Source organism: Trachypithecus francoisi, unplaced genomic scaffold (assembly GCF_009764315.1).
Source record: "Trachypithecus francoisi isolate TF-2019V2 unplaced genomic scaffold, Tfra_2.0 Lachesis_group18, whole genome shotgun sequence".
Taxonomy (NCBI): Eukaryota; Metazoa; Chordata; class Mammalia; order Primates; family Cercopithecidae; genus Trachypithecus; species Trachypithecus francoisi.
In genome coordinates, this window is record NW_022681463.1 from 47,731,698 (window position 1) to 47,758,769 (window position 27,072).

Below are 27,072 nucleotides of genomic sequence, written 5' to 3' on the forward strand. Positions count from 1 at the left end.
GTAGAGAGTAACTGTCTAGTACAGCCTGGGGATTTTCCTGTGTCCTCTGGAATCAGGATGCGCTTCGGAGTTTTGTCCAGTGAACCGCTTCACCCCTGAGGTATATAACCCAGGGAGGACTGCCTTTTCGGGTCCCTCAGCTGTGGTGCAAGGGGGATGCAGGGGGATGGAGTTGAGACTCCATCTGCCCTGGAGAAGCTTTCTTGGGGTACTAGCTGGCAATAAATCCTAGCTTCCTTTGTCCCTGGTGCCTATCTGTAAGTAATATAACTTGTTGCACATGCCCAGCTCTGCCCAAAACACAAAGACAAAAAATTTAGTCCAAAATGTCAGTATTACCAAAGTTCAGAAATCCTAGCATGGATCCATATGATATAATAGACAATGTGAAAGATCCTGAGAAAAAGCAGACAGGAGGAAGCCAGACAAAGTTAAAGCACTGTGGGAAAAACGCTATGGGCAAAACACAAACTAAAGGGAGATAGAGATGGGTTAAAGATCTTGTGATAGGAAAGAAGCTATCTTAGCAATTCGAAGGAGGAAATTTAAGACCCAGCCAAAAACAGAGAGAGAGCAAAAATAGAGAGAAATCATTTAACCAGGCCCCAAGATACAGAGAGTGAAATCAGACAGATAACACGAACAGTGGAAAATATAATCTGGAGGGATAAAACCTACATAAGACGTAAACTTCTAACAAAGCAGTTTTGTTTTCTACTCTCTAAGGTATTTCACCCTCTCAATTTCAAGTTCTTAGAGAAAATGCTCTTAAGTAAATTGTCCAAAACCTGCACAATACATCAGAAAGAAAACCAAATTCAGAAACAACATTAAATGTTCTGTTTCTCTACCATTTAAGCAATAAATGAATATCTCTAACTCAAATATAATTATCTTTTTTCTGTTAGGTTGTTCAGCATTTCGTTTTATTACAAAGTATGTTAATTTGTCTAGAAAATTATCTCAAATATTAGTCTGGACTCATCTTACAGACTTGGTAGGAATAGTTTTTATACATTGCTTCTTTCTTTTACAAAGCACATGGTCAATATAATTTAAAATGAGAAGAATAAACTTACCTATAGTCTATAATTCTAGACTCACTTTACCTAATATGAAAATATATTTTAATAACTGTTTTATAAATTGGTTAAATTTATTTAAAAATATGTACTCTGTAAAACTGTTCCTATTAATGACTTTAATTCAGTATAATTCCAGTCTCAATTATTTTGTAGAAATCAATTGCTTTGTGCTTTAAACAGCTTATTCTTAAATGTGCCATAAACGTCAACTCATGAAAATATCTTCCTACGTACAGAAGATGATATTATAAAGGGCCATTCTGATATAAGGGCAGTAGGAAAACTAAATTATCTTTGCCAGGAATGCTGATATTGCAGTGGTAATTACCACTTAAGATCTAGTGAAATTATAATTTGAGGGCAATTTCTTATTGAGTTGATCACTGCCTGAATTCACTGCTTTGTGACTGGTTTAATAGTAGCAAGTAATATTTGAAGAAAACAGAAAATGATTTGTATTCATTTAAGTATCTGTGAATAATTCAGTCTCTGAGAAACAAAAACAGAAATGTACTTTCATTTTGAAATATAATATTAAAGTATTAACATATAAATATAAAATTATGATGTGCAAATAATAACTTTAGTAAATGAAATATTTCTAATGAAGTTTTGGCAAGGCATAATATATATTATTAAGAATATATTTGTCCTGAATTGTGCATTGTCTTGAAGTGCTGCTTGAGAAATGTTTGTTTGCTCCTTATTTGTCCTGAATTGTGCATTGTCTTGAAGTGCTGCTTGAGAAATGTTTGTTTGCTCCTTTTTAAAAATTTTACGTAAAACTTAATGCATTCTGGCCGGGCGCGGTGGCTCAAGCCTGTAATCCCAGCACTTTGGGAGGCCGAGACGGGCGGATCACGAGGTCAGGAGATCGAGACCATCCTGGCTAACACGGTGAAACCCCGTCTCTACTAAAAAAAAATACAAAAAGCTAGCCGGGCGAGGTGGCGGGCGCCTGTAGTCCTAGCTACTCGGGAGGCTGAGGCAGGAGAATGGCTTAAACCCGGGAGGCGGAGCTTGCAGTGAGCTGAGATCTGGCCACTGCACTCCAGCCTGGGCGACAGAGCAGACTCCGTCTCAAAAAAAAAAAAAAAAAAAAAAAAAAAAACCAATGCATTCTTTATTTTTTTAAATATATTTCTTGGAAAATTATTTTTAAAATGACCAAGATAATATAAAAATGTATTTTCATTATGTTTATATTGTTTTACATTGTAAAATAATTGAATGATTTTTAAAAATTTTTAGTCAGAGACCTTCTAGAACTGTTGTCATGTTAATTTCCATGAACATGTATATGAAAATGACCTATACATGTGATTTAAAGCTATGTCTATATTATTTTTGTGTGTATAAAATTAGAGAATATAAGATAAAGTGTTACTATAACCTTCCCATGCCATTCAAGCATATATGAATCTCACTTTGTAAATATTATATAAAATAATAGTAACTATATTTTAATTGATGTCAACATAAATGAGAAATTACTACAAGTTATTATACGTTTTTAAAAGTATTCACTATGAGAATTAATGTCTCAAAGAAGAGGGAAATTAATCTATCATTATTTGCACATCATGTTTCAGAAATTAAGTTAGATAATTAGTATCTACTAGCTCCCTGATCCATCACATAGGTATTTGATCTCATCACACGAGAAGAAAAATAATTGTCTTGCATAAGTATCGTGAATATATACATTTTTTTGAATAATTCAAACTTATATCTTTGTAACTATAGTTATGAAATTCTTACCAATAGGGATATGTTTTGAAAAGGGTATCATTAGGCAATGTTGTCATGTGAAAACAACATAGAGTGTACTTACACAAACCAAGGTGGTATAGCCTACTATACACCTAGTTATATAATCTAGTCTATTGCTTCTAGGCTGCAAACCTGTACAACATGTTACTTTATCAAATACTATAGACAAGTATAACACAATGGTGAGTGTCTGCATATCTAAACATAGAAAAGGTACAGTAGAAATATAGTATAAAGATAAAATATGATCCATCTATACAGGGAGCTTAACAATGAATAGAGCTTGCAGGATTGAAAATTGCTCTCCATGAGTCACTGAGTGAGCGGTGAGTGAATGTGAAGACATTGGACATTACTGTGCACTACTGTAGACTTTATAAACGCTGTATACTTAGGCCACACTAAATTTATAAAACAAGATTTTCTTCAATAATATCAATCTTAGCTTACTGTAATTTTTTAAACTTATTAACTTTAATTTTTTAAATTTTTTGAGAATCTTTCAATAACGGTTGAAAAGACAAACACTGTACAACTATACAAAAGTATTTTCTTTATATCCTTGTTCTATAAACTTTTTCTGTTTTTAATTTTTTTAACTTTTTAAACTTCATTGTTAAAAAACTGAGACACAAACGTGTACATTAGCCCAGACCTACACAGGGTCAAGATCAAGAATATAACTGTCTTCTAGTACCCATCTTGTCTCACTGGAAGGTCTTCAGGAGTAGTAACGTGCATGGAGCTGTCATCTCCTATGATGACAATGTCTTCTTCTGGAATATCTCCGGAAGGACCTGCCTGAGCCCTATGGTTAACTCTTTTTTTTTTTAATAAGTAGAAGGAGCACACTCTAAATTAATAATAAAATATAGTATAGCAAATACAGAAACAGTAACATAGTCATTTATTATCATCAAGTATTATGTAATGCACACAATTGTATATGCTATACTTTTATGACTTGCAGCACAGTACTGCAGCATGTTTATTTACACCAGCATCACAAATACCTAAGTAATGTGTACTATAGCACTGTAACAGCTACAGCTACAGAATCACTAGAGGATGGGGCATTTTCAAATCCATTATAATCTTATGTGATAATCATCATATATGCCGTCCATTGTTGATTAAAAAGTTGTGATGGGGCACATAAATGTAGATAGTTTATAATGGCCTGGCATGGAGTAGAAAAATATGTGTCTTAGTAATTTCTGTTAGACTGGAAGTCCAAAAAAATACTATTTATATATTTAACTATATTAAACTCATTTAAATTATTTTTAGAATTTAAAATATCAAACATTTAGCAAACAATATTTTGCTTCATCTTCATGATAAAAAACATAAGGCCCAACAATATACTCAATGAATTTGGTAAATTATGTATCAATTTATTTGGCAAATTAACAGTATTGATAAATATATCAATGATAATAAAATGGTGTAAGTAAATTTTGTGTTAGTTTTTAGCTTGGCTATGTTTATTACGTAAATCATATACATTGAAGGGTTGTACAACATCAAACTTAGAGGCACGTTTGACATCATTGAAACTTCAGAGGCTTGGAAATCGATAAAGACATATATTTTAACTTTTGTATATCAGTTTCTTGAAATGTGTTATTGACCTAGAAACATAACCACTTTAATTCTTAATTTCTCATTCTGTAAAATGGACCTTTATGTACAATTTCTTTTTCGAATGAAAGTATATCACATAGAACTTGGTATTCACTAAACTCTCCATAACTGGTAGCAAGTATAATAATAATGACATGAAATGACCAAACGGAAGCATCTCCATGACTTTTATAGGAAAATAAAGGTTGTTAATTTTGAATATGGGCTCATTACAAAACTTTTGATTTATTTAAGCATATCAATGGATTTAGACAAATGAGTGCCTCTGTTTGGATGTGCTGTTTGTGTTAGCCTCTATTATTTGTTAGGGAAATTAATAACTGAGTACTGGTTTTACTTTTTTTTTTTTCAATTAATGCTTAGAAAATATAGCAAAACTCAATTTAGTTACTTTTTTTAAAAAAAAAAACATGTTATGGAGGTATAATTGACATATAAAAAGACATATAAAAAGGGGATATATTAGAAATAAAAATAAATATAAGTACAATAAATAACATCAAATCCTGAAATTTATGCTCCATGCTCAGTGCTCTCGTTATTTTGACATTTCTTATGTTTCACTCCAAATAAGGAAATGGCTATTTTGAAGATTGTTTCCTAGTTTTTTAAACATAGCATTATTTTTGTCAATATATTCAGCAATAAGTGTTTTATTTTCTTAAAGATATCTAGTGCAGCAATCCTATAAATAAGAAAAATAAAATTCTCCTAAAATAAATCAAAAACTTAGTCAAATTATTTCACTTACTTTACAATGAGAAATTTAGAGCTCTAATTTTGAGTGTACCATAGTGTTTGATGGTGGATTTATGCCTGGTATGGTTTTGTACCATTTCAAATTGCTTGCACAGGTACAAATGAATTAAAAATTTAGAACAATTCAAAGTTTTTATATCAAATTTATTTATATTTTATTGTTTTTAATAAATTATATATTTAAAGGATTATGTATTTTCTCCCACACTGGAAAAAATAACATGTCCAAATATTGGATTGGGTCATTCTTTCAAAACATTTATCGTCAAACAAGATGATCCTTGTTGTCTCTGAAATAATAAAAGCATACAAACTGACTAGATTTTTAGAAAACAGTCCTAATTGACCGCAGCCACTTTACCACACTGTGTTGAGTTTTGCCCAGGCAAAGGATATGAACAGACACTTCTCAAAAGAAGACATTTATGTGGCCAACACACATATGAAAAAAAGCTCATCATCACTGGTTATTAGAGAAATGCAAATCAAAATCACAATGAGATACCATGTCATGCCAGTTAGAATGGAGATCATTAAAAAGTCAGGAAACCACAGATGCTGGCAAGGATACAGAGAAATAGGAACACTTTTATACTGCTGGTGGGAGTGTAAATTACTTCAACCATTATGGAAAATAGTGTCATGATTCCTCAAGGATCTAGAACCAGAAATGCCATTTAACCCAGCAATCCCATTACTGGGTATATACCCAAAGGATTATAAATCATACTATAAAGATACATGCACACATATGTTTATTGCGGCACTATTTGCAATATCAAAGACTTGAAAACAACCCAAATGCCTATCAATGATAGACTGGATAAAGAAAATGTGTCACATATACACCATGGAATATATGCAGCCATAAAAAAGAATGAGTTCATGTCCTTTGCAGGGACATGAATGAGGCTGGAAACTATCATTCTCAGCAAACTAACAGAAGAAAGGAAAACCAAATACCACATGTTCTCACTCATAAGTGGGAGCTGAACAATGAGAAAACATGGACACAGGGAGGGGAAAATCACACACTGGGGCCTGTCGGGGGTAGGAGAAAAGGGGAGGGAGAACATTAGGACAAACAACTAATGCATGTGGAGCTTAAAACCTAGATGATGGGTTGATAGGTGCAGCAAGCCACCATGACACATGTATACCTATGTAACAAACCTGCATGTTCAGCACATGTATCCCAGAACTTAAAGTAAAAACATAAAAAATTAAAAAATTAAAAAATTATGCTCATGGTATTCTTTGTAGTTTTTTAAATAATACATGCATAAATATTCATAGAAAAATAGGAAGGATATAAAATAACATGTCAATGTTTTAAAAAATAAAACAGTCTTAATTTACTCTAGATAACCCCAACGAATCACCCTAAAATTGAACAAATTTAACTTATATTCCCTTTATTAATATTCTCATCTTCTTTGATAAATCATGTTACATTTTATGATAGACAGGCAAATCATTTTTCAGATTAAAACAAGAGGTCAAACAAAAAAATTTCAGGACAAGTTCTACTGAATTTTATGTGGAGGCAAGAGAGTGTATTTTTCAAATATTTGTCTATTAAGCTAGATGTAATAGTACTTAAATGTGTGAAATTTCTGTGCCCCACTTGCCTTTCAAGCAGTTGCCCCTAAATATTTTGTCTTTCAACTGAACTTTTGATAAATATTGAATGGTAGCAATAGAAAATGAGATTTGCTTGTAACTGCAAGGGAGACATTTATTTTATGTATCTGGAGGGACAGTGGCATGAGGAGGTATCCACTCTAAATTAAAATTGAAAAAAGAAATAACACTCAGGGGTAACATTCAGATAATTCATCATTATTAATATAGATTGGAGCATTAAGTAAAGCCCCTCCCATCTAGGGAGGGATTAAAACCCTGCAAGGCATGCTTTCAATTAGAAAATACTTTGTTGTGTGTATGTGTGTGTGTGTGTGTGTGTGTGTGTGTGTGTGTTTTAATCATGGCTCTACAAACTGTGCTGTTTATATTAAGTAAGAAGAAAATATCCTAATGTTTATCTTGGTGTCTATCTTGGTGTCAGTGTTCAGTGTGTGTGTATTTGGCAGTGTGTAGGTATGGTGTGCTTTGTTTTGTTATTGTTATTTTTAGTTTGTTTATTCAAAAGATGTATCCACATTGCAGATGGAAATATTAGTGCTTCAGGTAAATTAAAAGGTTCTCTTGTCTATGTATACAGTATAACAAAAAACTTAGTCAACTTAAAAATTTTTAAATGGTTATGGAGCTGAATGTAAACTTCTTCTTTTTTAAAGTACATGATTTACAAAATGTAATGATCTTAAAAGAATGGAGCCAGCTTTATTACTTTTTATTCCTTTGGCTTGATTTCTATTACTAAAACTCCCGTTGTAATTACTAAAATATATTAAATTCCTTTTTTATTGTGAGTGATACCTGCATTATTTATTTACATTTACTTTCCATGATGTTGTGCATGATTTCCTTTCTCTTCATCATTAAAATACTAAAGCCATTTGTGATATGCAATATTATTTGATGTTTCAAAAGAAAATGAAATATTTAAAATATTGTTAGAATCCTAGATCTGAAATATTAAGTTTATTTATTCTGATCCCATGGACTCATAATAAACATGCAAGTAAGTCTTTAAATTATAATATGTAATTTTCTTTGGCTTAAAGTTACATTTTCCTGACAACAAATAGCTTTATTTTCCCAAGATGACACAGTTATTAAATATCTCTTAAGGCTTATTTATTCATTTAAGTTCCAAAGTCATTCCCAAAAGCATACCATTTTAAATTTTATTCATAAAAATAGAAATTCCTGTTGGCTATTTCTGTATCTTTAGAAAAAATGTTCAAAACCTTTAGAAAAAATTCAAACCCTTGTTCCATTTTTGATTAGATTATGGCTTTTGTTGCAATCAAGTTTTGTGAATTTTTTACATATTTTGAATATTAACTCCATAGCATATATATGATTTGAAAAGAATTCCTATTCCATAGATTGTGCTTCGCTCTGTTGAATACTTCCTTTATGGAACAGATGCTCTTCAGTTTGGTATTGTTCCACCTGCCTATTTTTGCTTTGGTTGCTTGTGATTTTGGTGTTATATTCAAGAAATTATTTTCAAGACCAATTTATATAGTTTGGGTACTTGTCCCTTCCAAATCTCATGTTGAAATGTAATGCCCAGTGTTGGAAGTAGGGGCTGTTAGGTGTTTGGATCGGGGGCACACGTTCCTCATGAATGGCTTAGTACCATTCCCCTGGTGAAGAGTGAGTTCAGAGTTAACTTGAAATCTGGTTGTTTAAAAGTGTGTCAAGTCCCCTGGCTTCTTGTTCTTCCTCCTCCCATGTGATTTGTCTACTTCCTCTTTCACCTCTCACTACCATTGTAAACTTTGCTGGGGCCCTCCCAGAAGCCAAGCTAATGTTGGTGCCGTGCTTGTACAGCCTGCAGAAACGTGAGCCAATTAGATCTCTTTTCTGTATAAATGATCCAACCTCAGATATATCTTTATAGCAGTGCAAAAATGGCCTAATTCACCAAGGTTATGGAACTTTTTCTTTTGTTTTCCTCTAGGTGTTTTACATTTTTAAGTCTTATATTTTTCTTGAATTCCTTTTAATTTTTGTGCATGGCATAAGATAAGCCAATTTCATTCTCTTGTGTGTAGATATCAAGTTCCCCCGACACGATTTGTTCAAGAGACTACCTTTTCCTTATTGTGCATTTTTGGCATCCTTGTGGAAGATCTGCTGACCATGTATATGTGGGTTTATTTCTGAGCTTTCTATTCTGTTACATTGGTCTATATATTTATGTTAATGCCAGATACATACTGCTTTCATTATTGTAGAGGTGTAGTTGTGCAATATGTTTCATAATCAGGAAGTATGATGCCCTCAGCTTTGCTCTATTTCTTTCAAGTTTTTGGGGTCCATTGTGGTTCTATGCACATTTTAGAATTTTTTGTTTATTTCTATAAAAATGTTTTTGGAATTTTGATAGTGATAGTATTGACTTTGTAGGTTGTATTAAGCAGTATGGAAATTTTAACAATATCAGCTCTTTCAATCCATGAATATGTATATCTTTCCATTTATTTGTGTCTAATTATTTTCAACTAAGCTTTGTAGCTTTCACTTTTTGTATGTTTTTTCCTATGTCTTATTAATGCTATTGCAAATGAGATTTTCTTAATTTTCATTTTGAATAGTTGATTATTAATGTGTAGAAACAGGACTGATGAAAATTAAAACCACAATAATATACCTCACATTTGTTAGGATGGCCATTATAATAAAAACAAAAGATTACAAGTGTTGATGACTTTGAGAAGTTGGAAACCTTGCACAGTGTTGGTGGGAATGTTAGATGGTGCAATTGACATGGAAAACTATGAAGTTTCTTCAAAACATTAGAAAATATTTAATAATGTTATTAAAAATAACATTAAAAATGTTCCAGCAATCCCACTTCTGACTATCCAAAAGAATTAAAATCAGTATCTCAAGAGATATCTGCAGGTTCATGTTTATTGTAGCATTATTCACAATAACAAAGAAATAGAAACCACCTGAACATCCACTGACAGATGAATGAATAAAGAAAATGTGGTATATACGTACAATAATATATTATTTAGCCTTCAAAAAGAAGGAAATCTTTTCATATATGAAAACATGGATGAACTTTGAGAGCATTATACCAAATAAATAAGACAATCATAGAATGACAAATAATGCAGGATTATACTTACATGAGGTATATAAAATGTCAAAATCAGATAAACAGAAAATGAAATGGTGCTTGCCATGGGCTGTAGGGGAGAAATAGGGAGTAAAATTTTACCTTTTATTCATTACAAAATTGAATAAAAGTGATGAGAGTGAAAATCCTTACCTCGCTACCAGTCTCAGGGGTGTGGAGGGGTGCTCATTCAGTCCTTCATCATTAATTATGATACATGTAAGTATTTTGTAGAAGTTCTCTATCATGTTAAAAACATTTCTTTCTTGTTTGGTTGGAATTTATAACTTAAATAATTATTGTATTTTGCAAAATACGTTTTTGGCATCTATTGAAGTAATAAAATAATTTACTCCATTTTTTTCTATGAATGTGGTGTGTTAACATATTTTCTATTGTTAATACAACCTTACATTCCTAGCATAAACCACACATGATTATCATTATGATGCACTGTCCTTTTTATGTATTACTGATTGCATTTATTAAAATTTGAGTTAAGAATTTTTGAATATGTATTCATGGAAAATAGATATTTTTTCTTGTAATGCTTTGTCTGTTTTAATATTATGACCTTGAAAATAAACTGGTAAGTGCCCCATCTTCTGTTTCCTAACAGATTGATACAGAACAGATTATTATTATTATCATTATTTTTGGTTTTAGGTATACAACTGAAGCAAAACATGTTATAATCTCTTTTGAAAGAGTTTTACTTGTAAATGCATTTCTTTAAGTAATATAAACCTATTCGTGTTTTCTATTTATTTTTCTGTCAGGTTTCAGAAAGGGTGGTTTCAGGGAATTTGTTCAGTTTTTCTATGTTGTTTATGGTTCTCTAATAATTTATTCATATCATTCTTAATGTTGGTAATTAGTGAGTTCTCTCATTGTTTTTATTCATCGGCATATCTAGAGGTTTCTTGTTTTTACTGATCATGTTCAAAACCAGCTTTTAATTTTATTGATATATTATATATTTTGTTCAATAATTTCTGCATCTATTTTCATTCTTATACTTACTTAGAGATTAATTTGTTCTTTTAAAATATAATTATGGTGAAGGCTTAAGTCATTGATTTTATCATATTCTACCCTTTAATGTAATAAAAGGTACAAGTTACCTTGTGGACATGAAGTGGTTTGTACAAATTTTGATTTATCGTTTAATTTATAAGATGTGTTTTATCATTTAATTTATAAATTTTCATATTTCTTCACTGTTTTTGTTAATTTGTGAGGTTTTTTAAAAAAACTGTTCAATTTGTAAATATTTTGTGGTTTCACATATATTAATCTATTGATTTTTAATCTAACTTGTGATCAGAGAGTATAATCTGTGTAATTTATATTATTTAAATTATACTGTATTTTGCTTTATTACCTAGACTATAAAATAGATTGGTGAATGTATAAGGTATTAGGGAAATAATGTATATTTTTCTGTTTGGGGTCAGCATGTTTTACAAAATCAATTAGTTCAAGTGTCTTATTTTTCATGATACATATATCCTTATTATCTACTAATCCCATTGATTTCTCAAAGGATAGTTGAATTTACCAACAATAATTGAAGAGTCATCCTGATGTCAAATTATTTACATTTTGTTTAAAAATTGAATTGTTGTGCTTTAATTCTGAAGAATATTTTTGTTGAATGAAGGAAGCTACCCCTTCTTACTTAAAATTTAATTCCAAGATATTCTGTCTTTCGATGTGTTTATGGAGAAGCTTGCAGTCATTCTTAACATTCAATATACCTATACTTTTTTTATCTAGCTGTTTTTAAGGTTTATCTCTATCTTTGGTTTTTAGTATTTCAATTTTGATATGCCAAACAGATTTTTGTGGTATTCATCCTGCTTGGAGTTGATTGAGATACCTGTATATGTGCGTTAACAATTTTTATCAAATTTAGAATTATTTTGGTAACTAAATTCTTAGTGTGTGATGTATGTGTTATGTGTGTGTATATATATAAAATACAAATGTGTGTATGTATATACTAATATTGTTTACTGTGCTTATGCTTATTTTGATTTCTACCATATCTACATTTACTTATAATTTTAAATTTTGTGTATTTTATTCTATATTATTTTGACATGGGTTATTGAGGTATAAATGACATATAATGAATTGCACATACTTAAAGTATATATTCTATTTTGACATATGGGACATATGTTTATAACAACTTTACCACTGTTTGAAGATGCTTTGTCATTTTTAAAGTTTTCTATCTTATATTCTATTTGATACACTCTTTTTGATGTCTTCATCAACCTTTTCTTTGAAGTGCCTAATCTGTTTTTAAGTTCATTCAATGCAACATTTTTTTCCTAATTTCATCTCTAGAAGATACACTTGCATTTTTTTTAATATGTTCCTTTTCTCTCTTCATTACTTTGTAAAAGTCTTTGAACAGTTATATGTATATGCAATGTGTCATTTTCTCTATCACATTTGTTTCACTTCTACTCTCAGGGATCACATTCTAGGACTCCTTATTGCACAATAGCTGAAAACAGTTTTATGTGTAGTTTTCCAATTTTCTACTTATATCTTGTGGAAAGGCAAGCCAGTACCAGCTCCTCTTAATCATAGATGGTAACTGCAATTTAGAAATAATTAAAATAAACCTGGAATAATTTAAATAATATGCAATAGGTTATTATGTAAAAATATCTGAAAAAAAATTTAATATTTCTAATTTCATTCTTGATTTACTTAAAAATGTTTAATATTTAAAATCATTGATATAACTATGGGGAAACTATCTCAACTATATTTTGTATTAAATTATAAGAAATATAAAATAAAATTCCTTCATAATAAATTATAAAGTATATAAACATATATCAAATATATTCCATGTATTTGAAATATGCCCAATAAATATCATTATTTCATAATTCTGCATCTTCACTTATAATGGTAGAAGAAGATATAGCATACATCAACAGTATTATTGATCTATAAATATTTTCCAACTGTACTAGGAACTTGAAAAGTTTTATGTTACTAATGCATTATTCTCTCATTTTCCATTTTTTATTTAACTTCCAAATTGTGAGTCATTTGTCTTTTTTTCATCTAGTCCCAGTAAATATGATCTGTAACCTGAATAATACTGATAAATAATAGAATTTGTCTTGCCATTGGAAATTTAAGAATTTTTTCATTCAAAAGAGCAAAGGCATATAAATCCTGGTCATCCATAGTATATTTGGCATTGCTTTATTCAATTATATTTCGCTTGTTTTTCTTCTGTATTATTCTTTGTCTCTACAAAGCCCTTAAGGGAAGGAACATTGTTCAGATCTAGTCTGCTGCTATGATTTTGTATCGTGTAAAATTTTTTTTAACTCTATAGAATAATATACGTGATCATATGAAATGTTATTGTAAATATCATTTTAAAGAACTACTTGCCTGAAAGGAATGTCTTGGAGTTTACTCTGGAGGTCTCATGCATAAATTGTTTGCCAGCTTGGCAGTGAATCAATAAAACTGAGGTGGAAACGTGTCCTTTCATCTTAAAGACTCCAATGAAGAACCTTTTAATATAATCCTTTTGAAACATGGAATACTTGGAAGCTTCATTATGATCACTATCATGACTTCATGAATATAGTCCTGAAATTATTTTAAATATATAGTAGAAAAATATCCTTGTTTTGTTTACCTTTTAACAACCAATGTACAAACTCTACCCAGTTCCCACTCTCCAAATATACATTTTAGTAAAATCCTCCCAACATATGGAATATATATAGTCTTTTTCTACTCTTAATGCCATATCTCATGCTTTATTGCTTTTTTCTCTAAAGATAACTGTCTAAATATTACTCTTCTCATTGTTACTGTAATCATTGATGGAGCAGAAGCACCATCATCTCAAACAAGCACTGCCACTTTGTTCCAGCTCCCTTTCTTGCTTCATGCATTTCAAGGAAATCACTTCTCTTCTAACTACAGGCAGCCAGAAACAGCAGACAGTAAAACACAGATAAGACAACTCCGGCACAGAGGGAGGTTGTGGGGAAGTCTCTTGGGTAACTGCCAAACTTCACTGTCACATAATGGGCCCCAGTAAAACGGTGGGCCTTAATAAGCACATTTCTTTCCCTTCAGGTACACTAAGATAGGGAAGGTAAAAGCAGACTCAGGGAGTATGCCTGCGCTGCAGGAAGATATATGGAAACAGACACAAAACTCTGTCTCCCAGATAAGCACAGCAAAAAGACACAGAAGCAGTCCAAGCCTCTGATAAACTCTCCCACCTCAAATCCTTAAAAACTCTTAACCTGTAAAAGAGTGGACTCTAACCTAACTCAGCCAGAAGCCCCTCTCAGGTTTGTTTTCTCCAAAATAAACCTGTCCTTGACTGTCAGGTCACCTTTCATGTTTCTTTCTTCTTTCTTTAATTCTTAAAATCATGATCTTTATGTTATATCTATAATTATATACAGATCTATAATGTCTTAACACACAGTCCAAGCTCTGAACTACTATGCAGTAATAATGTTTCTTGTAAGTAATATCTAGCCTTATCACAGAAAACACATGGAAACAACATTTTTTTTTTTTTTTGGAGAAAGTATATCACATTTAAATACTGCTGTGAGAAATGTCATTGTCTTCCTTAGAGGTTTTTGTTTTATAATAATGATTTGTTCTGTTTCTTTTCCAAAAGTTCTCATTCATGTATGTTCATGTAAGCATACTGTTAAGTTATATATCTATAAAATCCAAGTCAGAATGTTCTCTGCTTTGTAACAATGATTGGCCTATTTTCCTTCTAACAGTTTATCTGCTGATGATGAAAACAAAATCTCCATTTTCCCATCCCCCAGAAGACTGACTTGCCTATTCTATATACCTAATGTTATTTGTCACACCTCTACCTGCCAGCAGTAAAGGCAGAATCTGACAAGGCTATTTATAGAAAATAAAATGAGACTTAAAATATTTGGCCCTATTATTGAACTCAATTGCTTGATGTGTAGTGATTTCTATCAAAATATCTAATTATAAATTCATTCAGAACAGGAAGTCTAAACCAATTTTGGTACAGCTTAAATGAGTGCATCATCTGTATTTACACCAGGTACCTGCTATTATTTAAACTATGTCTTTGAAAATGAAATAATCATCATACTGAATCCCTTTTAATGTCCTTGTTATTTCATAATATTCATACTTTTTAAAAATATTATTTTTCTACTGATAAAACTCATTTTTATCTATAAAATCACATCACTCTCAGGAAATTTGCCCAAGATATTTTATAGAAGGATTGCCTATTATCATAGACAGCAATTTTCACAAGAATATGAGATGATAATTCATATAGTGTGATTTTTTTATAAGTATTCCCTGGGAACACTGGTAAAGGAATGAGGAGTTGGTTAGGGTAGGAAAGATAATTAAGCAAGAATGTGGTATCAGGCCAGGCAAAGTCCAACAATGTATAATTTGGGCTCAACTCTGTAGAAGTGTTCTAGGGTAAGTGTGAATCACATCCCCAGTAAGCTTTAATAAAGGGAAGGGTATTGGAATATTGTACCTGGTTTCTATTGAAGAAACATGAATTCTCAGGTACCTGTGACTCTTCAAGCACCAGCAAAACAGCTTCTGGAAGCCTGTGGGAAGTTTTCTTACAAAGAGATGCAGGTGAAGGCTGTTGGGAGTGTGATGAATTTGATAAAGAGTATGAGAATTTGGGACAAACTGGGTGAATGCTGATGAATCTGCTACATTCTGCATTACACAGTAAAATTTTATACAACATTTCACCCTTTATCAAGCTTTACCACTTCCTAATACAAATATTCCAACCTACTTTTCACCAGATTAGGTAATTTTACAGTTTAATCTGTTTTTATTAGGTTGACAGAAGGACTTTATTTTTTAACATCCTGTTTCTATCTACCTTATATTAATGCTAGGATCCCTGTAATATAAATGGCATGAAATCTCACAAAATTTTCCAATATTTTTTATTTATTATTTACTATCATGTCTCTAAACTATTTGATCATTTTAAAGTTTATGTAAACTAGTCACATCCAATCTCCTCTTTCTTCTTTATTTTTCCTCCCCTTTATTTATAAAATATCTTAAGGAGTTATTGGTTATTGTAGTCACAGCTTTTTAATCTTGTCTTATTTTCTTAATTCATCTGCATTTTTTTCAAATTTGCTTGTCATTATCTTCCCAAATTTGAAATTCATTTTTCTTCTCTTTTTAATTTCTGCGTGTACATAGTAGATGTATGTATTTATAGGGTATATGAGATATTTTGATACAGACATGCAATGTAAAATTAGCACATCATGGAGAATGGGTATCCATGACCTTAAACATTTATTTTTTGAGTTACAAACTATCAAATTACACTCTAAGTTCTTTTATAATATATAATTATTATTGTATAGTCACCTTATTGTGCTATCCAATATTAGATCTCATTCATTCTTTCTATTATGGTTGTACTCATTAAACATCCTCAACTCTCTTCCATCCCCTCCTACCCTTCCCAGCCTCTGGTAACAATTCTACTTTCTACATTCATGAGTTCAATTGTTTTAATTTTTAAATCCTACAAATAAGTGAGAACCTGTGATGTTTGTCTTTTGGTGTCTTTTGGCTTATTTCTCTTAAGATAATGATCTCCAGTTTCATACATGTTGTTGCAAATGACTGGATCTCATTCTTTTTTTATGCCAAATAGCACTCTATTGTGAAGTTCATTTTATTACTTAATTTTTATTTGTAGTGTGTCATTTCTCAGTCAGTATTAAAAACAGCTCAGAGAAAAATTACTCACAACCAGACCCTAAGACAATGGAATTCTTCCTAATTGTTTATGATTCTTGATCTTATTTGCAAAACATCAATAGCCCAATAAATATTTGGATTTAAATACTTCCTGAAATAGACAACCTTAAACACTCTCTTCAGCTTGACTAAGCTTTAGATAGTCTTCTTCCTGAATATAGGTTCCTAACCTCTTTTCTTCAAGTGTTCATTTTAAAAAACTTGGAATTGTACATTCTTTCTCTGCCCCTTTGAAATGTAAATCTTCTCCCAGTCTCTCACCAGTTTTACAGCTCGGAAGTATTTCTCAAGGAACTGAGAACCACCACATTAATAGGTAATCATCAAGAAAGTTAGGGCCCCTACCAGTGTCTGTGGAAGGGTAGGAGCCTAACTTCAGTGAGCAGAATTAACAATCACAGGTGGCATATTCATATTCCCCACTAACATCCCCCAGGACTTTGTACTAGCTTACCCCAGTAGTTAGAAACTTCCCAGTCTTTCATTTGTTAGGTTCAATCTCTTATTTCAATAATCTTGAAGAAAGTCTTCCCTGCCTGTCTAACCCATCCAGTGTTATTTATCTTTAACATTACAAAAATATATTTAAAGATAAACAATTTTAAAAGACAGTTTGGATACATTGTAAATATATGTGTTATATTTATATAATATACATAAAACCCTCAGTTGTACTTCAAAATAGCTATAACAAAAGGTTTAAAAGTTTCTCAACCAAAGAAATCGTGAATATATGAAGGGATCAATATCCTAATTACCCTAATTTGATCATTACACATTGTATGCATGTATTGAAATATAGCACGTACCCCATAAATATGTACAATTATTATTTGTCACTAAAATAGTTAAATGACAATACGATTAATAGCAGTTAATAGTTTAAAAATTTTAAAAATACCTTAAAGATATAACTCACATTCTATAATATTCACTCTTTTAAAGTATATGAATTAGATTTTTAAAAATATATATTCACAAAGCTGTAGGAACATCACCACTATCTAATTTTAGAATATTTTTATCGCCCCAAAAAGAAACAGTATATCTATTAGCAGTCAGTTTAAATTTCCTTTCAACCTGGTCACTGGCAGCCATGGATCTGTAAATGTATCTATTATGAACATTTCATATACATGAAATCATACAATATCTGGTATATTTTGACTGTCATTTTTCAGTTGTTTTCAGAGTTCATCTGTGTTGTAATATATGTCAGTACATACCAATCTTGTTTCTGAAAACTGCAATACAATGTATTTTAAAATTTCACTAGATTTCTATTACATAGTCCTACATATTTCAGACACAAGTCCTTCTGGGTCTATCCCTATAATGGAATGTCACAAACTGTTTAAGTTGTGTTTAAAATAGAGCAGGAGAAAACAAAGCTTATTGCCTAAAGGAAAGAAGGAGGTATTCATTGTAAAATATGAGGGATATACCTGAATTAAGTTGGAAGATAAAGGGAGAATTCAACTTCCACCTATGTGCCTTCCATCCATAAATACTTAACAATCAAATATTTAACTGATTCTACTAAACTAGTATTCATTCTCTGTTGAACCTGGGCAGTGGGGAGAAATGATGAATACTTGTGCATATGTCAGCAATATCCAGAGATTCTCACACTGTGTGGTTCCCTCTATTTTTAAAATAGAAGTTTTAAAAAATGAAGAAAGATTAATATTTATCAGGAAGAATATTTCTACCACATTATAAATATTTGTAAATATCCGTCTCCATCTTAATCAACATGTTTGGTAGAATTAGGAAAAGTTAAATATTCTATTTATCTTAAAATAGTCTTCTGTGTAAAATAATAATAGTCCAATTACTATACAGGGTTTTTAACCGAGTAATCTGCCTCTCCTGTTAAATAGGAATGGTTCCTGTGAATTAGATAAGTACTACAAACTTACTAATTTTTAAAAAATTTCCAAACATATACTCCACTTCTCTATTGTTTTCTATTGTGACTTGCTAATGCAAAGATCCCTAGGCAACACATCATACCATAAGATATAGCTGTGAGAGTATTTTTAACATTTTCATGCGTCTACTTTCATCCCAGTTTATTTTCAAAAAAATTGCCTATTTTATTTTTTAAATAAAGTAACTATATCTTTAAGACTACTAGTATTCTGTCTGGATGTTACTTCAGTTTCATTTATCACCTAGGTAACAAAATAAAGTCCAGTATTGTATGATAAGGATCAACGGAGAAGCCAATGTAACTAATATGTGCATGTGCGCACACACACACACACAGACACATATATGCATACACTTTAATCACTTGCATGATAGCATATTCTAAAATGCAGCTTTATTTTAAATTTAACAATTCAGCTAATGGAGTAAATAATTTTTTGAGGCAGTAGCTTGAAAACTACCGCTTGGTATCAAATCTTAGAGCAGCTTTTAACAGCAAAAGGGACAAATAAGTTTCAGAGCTTCTGCTTCTATAATTTCTCACTGTGGAAGCGAAGAGCAAAACCCACGTCCTTCAAAAGCTCTTCTCCCTTGGATTGTTAACACTGTGTTTTATTTTACCTCCTCTTCATGCTCTCTCTCTAGCTCTCTCCCATGTTTCTTAATGGAAATCAACATGCTTTTTCCAGCCCTAGCCTGACTGTGTTTTCTTATACACTCAATACTGCACACCTGCTCACTCTGCTGGAGTCAGACTGAACTAGCTGCTCTTCTGGAAATGCTTCATAAGCTTTCTTTATGTATTTAACACTTTATAGGGTTTCTTATAGGCCGGAAACTCTTGTCCCTTACATTATTCCATCATTGTCAAAGCAACTACATACAATGTGTACTATTATTCTGCCCATTTAACAGATGAAAGAATTAAGCCACAAAGAGGTTAACTTTTCTAAGGTCACCCATTTAGTATGTGCTGAAATCAGGATTCAAATTCAGGCTGTGTCTTTGACTATTATTTTATGATGCCTATCACTAGGAGAATTGTCTTTCTTCCTATTTCAAATCCTACATTCATTGTTGGAGACACTGCAATGTTAATATTCTTGACACCTTCATCTTGGTGAATATCCATCTTGAATTTACTTTATCAATGTATCCCTATGGTCTATCATAGATTTTGTCATCATTTAGACTTGCTGCATATCAGACTGTAAACTGAATATCCCATATATGAATCACATACTTTCTGATTTCCCCTTACCTATATTCACCACATCTGTAAATGACCTCAGAGGAATGTCCATTCTTTGCTGTCTCAATTATTTCTCAATTTAGTTTGTATTATATGTTTATGTGGCCTATTTCTTCATCCAATCTTTGGTCAATTGTAGAAAACTTGCTCAAATATTTTCTGTATCAAGCATATGGATGAATCTTATGTCAATTCTACCTTATTCCCATCTATATATAAGTTGCTGAAAAACAATAGTGGTAAAAATATTAATCAAATTTATTATGACAGAAATTTGTGTTTCCACTTGCATTTCAAAAGTTATATTTGTGATGTGGGCCCTATAATATCAAATTTCCTGCTAGGTGAATTAAAGATATCTCAAAAAACCATTATTTTAATTTTAGCTTGACTAGTTCTATGCACTTAAATGCTGAGATTACATTATTGAAGTGCCTAACATGTGGTCAAAAACCTAACAGATGCCACTCATTTAAAATAAATCTAATTCCATGTATTCACTGCCTATTGTGTTTGATGAGAAAACTTGACTCCTGGAGCCCTTTCGTTAAAAAGGTCTGTTAGGCCCTGCGTAATCTGATATCCTGCCTGTCTCTCTCTGATGTTTAATTTTATGTGCCAACTTAACTAGGCCACAGGGTGCCCAGATTAAACATTATTTCTGAGTATATCTCTGAAGGTGTTTCTGGATGATATTAGCATTTGAATGTGTGGACTCAGTAAAGCAGATCTCAATCTATAATATGGATAGGCATCATCCAACCTTTTGAGGGCCTGCAAAAACAAAAGGCGGAGAAAGGAGTAATAACATTCCCATGTTTATTTTTCATGCCTCATTGCTTGAGCTGGAACACTTTATCTCCTCCTCTAAAACTGGGATTTACACCAATGACTCTCTTTTCAGATCTCCAGACCAGGAATGGATTTCACCAGTTGCTTTAAGTCTCCATCTTGCCGATGAATTGTGGGGCTTCTCAGCCTCCATAGTTAAGTGAGCAGATCCCTGATAATGCACGCCCCCCACACCAATACACACACATGAGGACTTCAAAATGTTTATGGACAAATTGAATTAAAAGACAACAAGTGAAAAAATATCAACTTTATTTATCAATATAAGCGCCATCAAGTTCAACACACTTTTGTAAGTAATGATCCCAGCCATTTGGTCCATTCTTAAAATACTAAGCATTCTAAAATTTAACCACATCGATGCAGTCTTTTTTTACATAACTAACTAAAAAATAATGAGTAACTTTAAAGATAATTTAACATTAAGAGACAAAAAGAAGTCAGAAGAAGACAAATTATGACTGTAAGATAGGCGCCTGATATGCTTTGGTTGTGTCCTCACCCGAATCTCATCTTCAATTGTAGCTCCCATTATTCCCATGTGTTGTGGGAGGGAGACAGTGGAAGATAATTGAACCATGGAGGTGGTTTACCCCCATTCTTTTCTCGTGATAGTGAATAAGTCTCAGAGATCTGATGGCTTTATAAGGGGTTTCCCTGTTCACTTGGCTCTCATTCTCTCTTTGCCTGCCACCATCCATGTAAGATGTGACTTTGTTCCTCCTTGACTTCCATCATGATTGTGAGGCCTCCCCAGCAATGTGGAACTGTGAGTCCATTAAACCTTTTTCTCTTTATAAATTACCCAGTCTCAGGTGTGTCTTTTATCAGTAGCATGAAAATGGATAATACCACGTCTAATGATTTTCCATTGAACTTCTCACAAAATTGCCCTTATTTGATAAGAGGAGTGGGCAGGAGCATTGTCATGCTGGGGAAGGACTCTGGTCAAGATTTCCTGGGCATTTTTCTGCTAAAGCTTTGACTAAATTTCCCAAAGCACTATCATAATAAGCAGATGTTATTTTGTCTTGGGCCTCCAGAAAGTCAACAAGCAAGAGGTTTCGATATCTTAAGCAAGCAAGGAAAACTGTTGCCATCACCTTTGCTTTTTAACCAGTCAACTTTCACTTTGACTGAGCCACTTTCATCTACCTATTGAACTGCTTCCTACCACAGAGCATTGTTTCATTTGTGCTTATTATTCAGGATTATTCAGGATTATACAGGGAAAGCCATGTTTCAACTCCTGTTACAGTTCTTTGGAGAAATGCTTCAGAATCTTGATCCTGCTTGCTTAACATTTCCACTGAAATCTTGACCCTTGTCTGCAGCTGATCTAAGTGCAACAGTTTTGGCATCCATTGAATGGGAAGTTTGTTCAACTTTAATTTTAGACAGAATTGTGTAAGTGGAACCAGTTGAGATGTCTATAGTGTTGGCTATTGTTTCTGCTGTCATGGGCCCTCTTCAATTATGAACAAGATCAGTGTTTCCAAAAGGCTCGATAGAGGCTCTTTTCAAACTATTTTCTTATCCTTCTTATTGCCTTAACCTAGATCTTATTCAGATATGTTATAACAAATTATGATGGCTTTATTTTGGTCCAAAAAATGTTTAATTTCTTGCATAGCTTTTCCTAATATGCATTTTCCATGAACTTTTCGAGGATTTCACACATGTGTTTGTGTATGTGTGTGTATGTGTGTGTGTAGATTTTATCCTATTTCTACTTTCTGTTTCTCTAGACACCCTAACAGAATCTCCTACCTCATCTTTCCCTCTTTCTTTCAATTACTATACTCTATTTACCCTGATATCTTTCAGTTTTTAAGCACAGAAAGTCTTCTGACCACAGAGCATGTGTTTTCTCTTCCTAAAATAGTTTTTCCAGTAATTTCAACTACCTTAGCTACCTGGCATCCTTTATGCCTCAGATTAAATAACCCCACAGTATAGAATGCTATTATCATCACCTGATGGCCATCACCATTATTCCTATCATTATATTTATTTCTGTGTTATCTATTCACAACTTACTTATTTTTGTGCGTTTCTGATGCATCTCTTTTTGAGAGCACCATGTTGTTAAAAGGAGCAGTAAAACATTTTCCGTTGAACCAGAAATGCTCAGCATACTGTCTGGTAAAATAAACACTCAACAAACTGTTGAAGAAATTCTTAGAACAAATGGTGAAGGACACCCCTATAGGCATCCCTACTCTCAGTCTACCACTTGGTCATAACACAGTCACCTTCAGTTTTGAAAATGTATCTAGTAATTACATGCTAAGAATTTGACCCAATTTGCTTAATATTTCCTCCTCTTTAATGAGTAAGTAGTGCAGTTGGTTAGAGAGCTCTATAGCTTGTGCTACCACTGTTCTTATGCGCTAGCACTTATTTTACTTTATTGTGATTGCATTTTTTTCGTGCTTGAATTATTTCCTAAACAAGAGCTCTGTGAAAGCATCATTGTCATTCCTATACCTGAGCAGTACATCATTCACAAAGTTACACTGAAGGTGTTGTTGAATAAATTGACTCACCTATCTTTCAATTTGGATTTCTTCATCCTGCAATATCTTCCAATCCTTTTCTACCTGGAAAAATGCTACTTTATGCACCAACATGGAAATCAAATAATCCTTTTAAAAAGTTTTTAAAATTCAGAAATATTTTAGTTGTTTTTCATAGACATACAAAGACATATATACGTGCTACATAAATGGTTAAGGGGATCACATAATATGTGCTAAAGTGTTTTGAGTAGTCCTTTTTGGTTGTTTTCATTGTTCTTGACTCCCAACACCCAGATTTCTTACCATAACAATTGTACATATCACTTTTACCCAGGTAACCATTCACAGAAAGTTATAATGAAACATGTAAGTGCATAACATTTTTACATAACCATATTATTTAAAAATAAATTTGTGGAAAAACTCAAAGATATGCTTTCAAACACATATGATTAAATGTACACAAAAGAATTTACTAAAAGTGTGAATCCAAGTGTTCTCACTATTGGAAACAGTTAACCATGTCAGATGATGGATATGTTAATAAGCTTCATTATGCTCATAATTTTACTCCTCTATTGATATGAAATTGTCAGGTAAAATTGTATACATTTAAGATGAACAACATGATGTTTTGTAAAGTATGCACTGACAAATGGTTAAATCTAACGATTATGAACCAGTAAAACAGAAAAAATTACAATTTAATTCAAAAAAGATATTGGCATATTTTATAAAAATTGAAGATATAATACATCAGTGGAATATAAAATATAAAATATATTTTATGTACAATCATATGTACATATGTGAATGTATACATAATGTATACATTATCTCGTCTAATTCCTGACTTCAAATAATAGGATTTTCGGAATATGACAAATTGGATATTTTAGTATTTTTTCACAAATATAATTTATTTAATGCCATTTCCCTGTATAATATTACAACATTACTAGAGTATTATCTGGTATGAATGCTGGGTTTAGTAACTGCCTTTCAACATCTGTGGATAGGGGCATATTATTTATTGCCCTATACTTTAATAAAATAGATTTTTTGATAATTCAATGCTGTAAATGCATTTGTATTAAAAATATTGATTAGCCTGTACACTTTTGTCACTTTATTTTGCTAACATTTTATTGAGAATTTTTGCATCAATATTTATAGCAGAATTTGGTTCTTAGTTTGATTTTTATTGTGCGTACAAAATTTCAGTAGTGTTGAGTCGTCTTAAGAAATTTTGCTAATTAAATCTCTTTTGTAGTCCTGGAATAATTTTAAGTGGCATTTGAATTATAAGTTCTTTTAAGGTTACCTGTTTACCATCTGATCCTGATAAATTTTTATATGTAAATCTCTAATCAATTTTCCAATCTCTATTTAAATTAGTATATTACAGTTTCCCATTTAATTTGAGTTATGTAACTCATTTTTTCTAGGAAATCATGTATTACCTGTCATTCAAGATTACAAATATTTGTGGCTAAGTACATAGATCATTTGTAACATCAAATAAACACACACACACACACGCACACATTAGAAAACATAATCATTAACAGGTTAATGACTATTATTAATTTGTTAAAGTTTGAAAACATTGTTTATACCTACTAAACTTTTTATATTTTAGAAATTCAAATTAAACTTGTACTCAAACGCAATCTCATCTTTCCTATTTGTTTAAAGTAGACATTCAATTTTCTCACATAAAACAAGTTATTGCAAAATTGAAATTGTCATATATAATATACCTAAGAATTTGATGTTATGTTTTAATTCATATTCTATATTGTTCTAATATTGTTACTACTGCCTTTTTGTATTACCTGGCATCATTTTCCATAAATTTGTATTATAACACTTTTTAGATGATATTGTTTTATATGTTTATTATGCTAAATAAGTAAACATAGTTTATCAACTTTCACTTTTGAACAATTTGGCATTCTTTATATTTTAACAAGAGTCAATACATGCCAAATGTAATGATGGGTAATTTTAGAAATTATATTTCTTTGTTCTAATGTTGCATTTTTTAACTATTTTAGTAATTGTTGCCACTCTTCATTATTTTCATTTGTTAGTGAAATAGCTATTCATTTATTTCTGTTGGTTATTTTGAAAAGCTCTATTATACTTTCTTATTTTATTCATGGTTATTTTTCTTTTATGATTCATAGAAGACAAAGATTTCTCTCTTTTTTTTTTATTACTATACTTTAAGTTCTACGGTCCATGTGCATAACGTGCAGGTTTGTTACATATGTATACTTGTGCCATGTTGGTGTGCTGCACCCATCAACTCGTCAGCACCCATCAACTCGTCATTTACATCAGGTATAACTCCCAATGCAATCGCTCCCCCCTTCCCCCTGCCCATGATAGGCCCCAGTGTGTGATGTTCCCCTTCCCTAGTCCAAGTGACCTCACTGATCAGTTCCCACCTATGAGTGAGAACATGCGGTGTTTGGTTTTCTGTTCTTGTGATAGTTTGCTGAGAATGATGGTTTCCAGCTGCATCCATGTCCCTACAAAGGACACAAACTCATCCCTTTTTATGGCTGCATAGTATTCCATGGTGTATATGTGCCACATTTTCTTAAGCCGATCTGTCACTGATGGACATTTGGGTTGATTCTAAGTCTTTGCTATTGTGAATAGTGACACAATAAACATACGTGTGCACGTGTCTTTATAGCACCATGATTTATAATCCCAGTAATGGGATGGCTGGGTCATATGGTACTTCTAGTTCTAGATCCTTGAGGAATCACCATACTGTTTTCCACAACGGTTGAACTAGTTTACAATCCCACCAACAGTGTAAAAATGTCTCTATTTCTCCACATCCTCTCCAGCACCTGTTGTTTCCTGACTTTTTAATGATTGCCATTCTAACTGGTGTGAGATGGTATCTCACTGTGATTTTGATTTACATTTCTCTGATGGCGAGTGATGATGAGCATTTTTTCATGTGTCTGTTGGCTGTATGAATGTCTTCTTTTGAGAAACGTCTGTTCATATCCTTTGCCCACTTTTTGAAGGGGTTGTTTCTTTCTTGTAAGTTTGTTTGAGTTCTTTGTAGGTTCTGGATATTAGCCCTTTGTCAGATGAGTAGATTGCAAACATTTTCTCCCATTCTGTAGGTTGCTTGTTCATTCTGATGGTAGTTTCTTTTGCTGTGCAGAAGCTCTTTAGTTTAATTAGATCCCATTTGTCAATTTTGGCTTCTGTTGCCATTGCTTTTGGTGTTTTAGACATGAAGTCCTTGCCCATGCCTATGTCCTCAATGGTATTCCCTAGGTTTTCTTTGAGGGTTTTTATGGTATTAGGTATAACATTTAAGTCCCTAATCCATCTTGAATTAATTTTCATATAAGGAGTAAGGAAAGGATCCAGTTTCAGCTTTATACTTATGGCTAGCCAATTTTCCCTGCAACATTTATTAAATAGGGAATCCTTTCCCCATTTCTTGTTTTTCTCAGGTTTGTCAAAGATCAGATGGCTGTAGATGTGTGGTATTATTTCTGAGGACTCTATTCTATTCCATTGGTCTATATCTCTGTTTTTGCCTGATTGTCCTGGCCAGAACTTCCAACACTATGCTGAATAGGAGTGGTG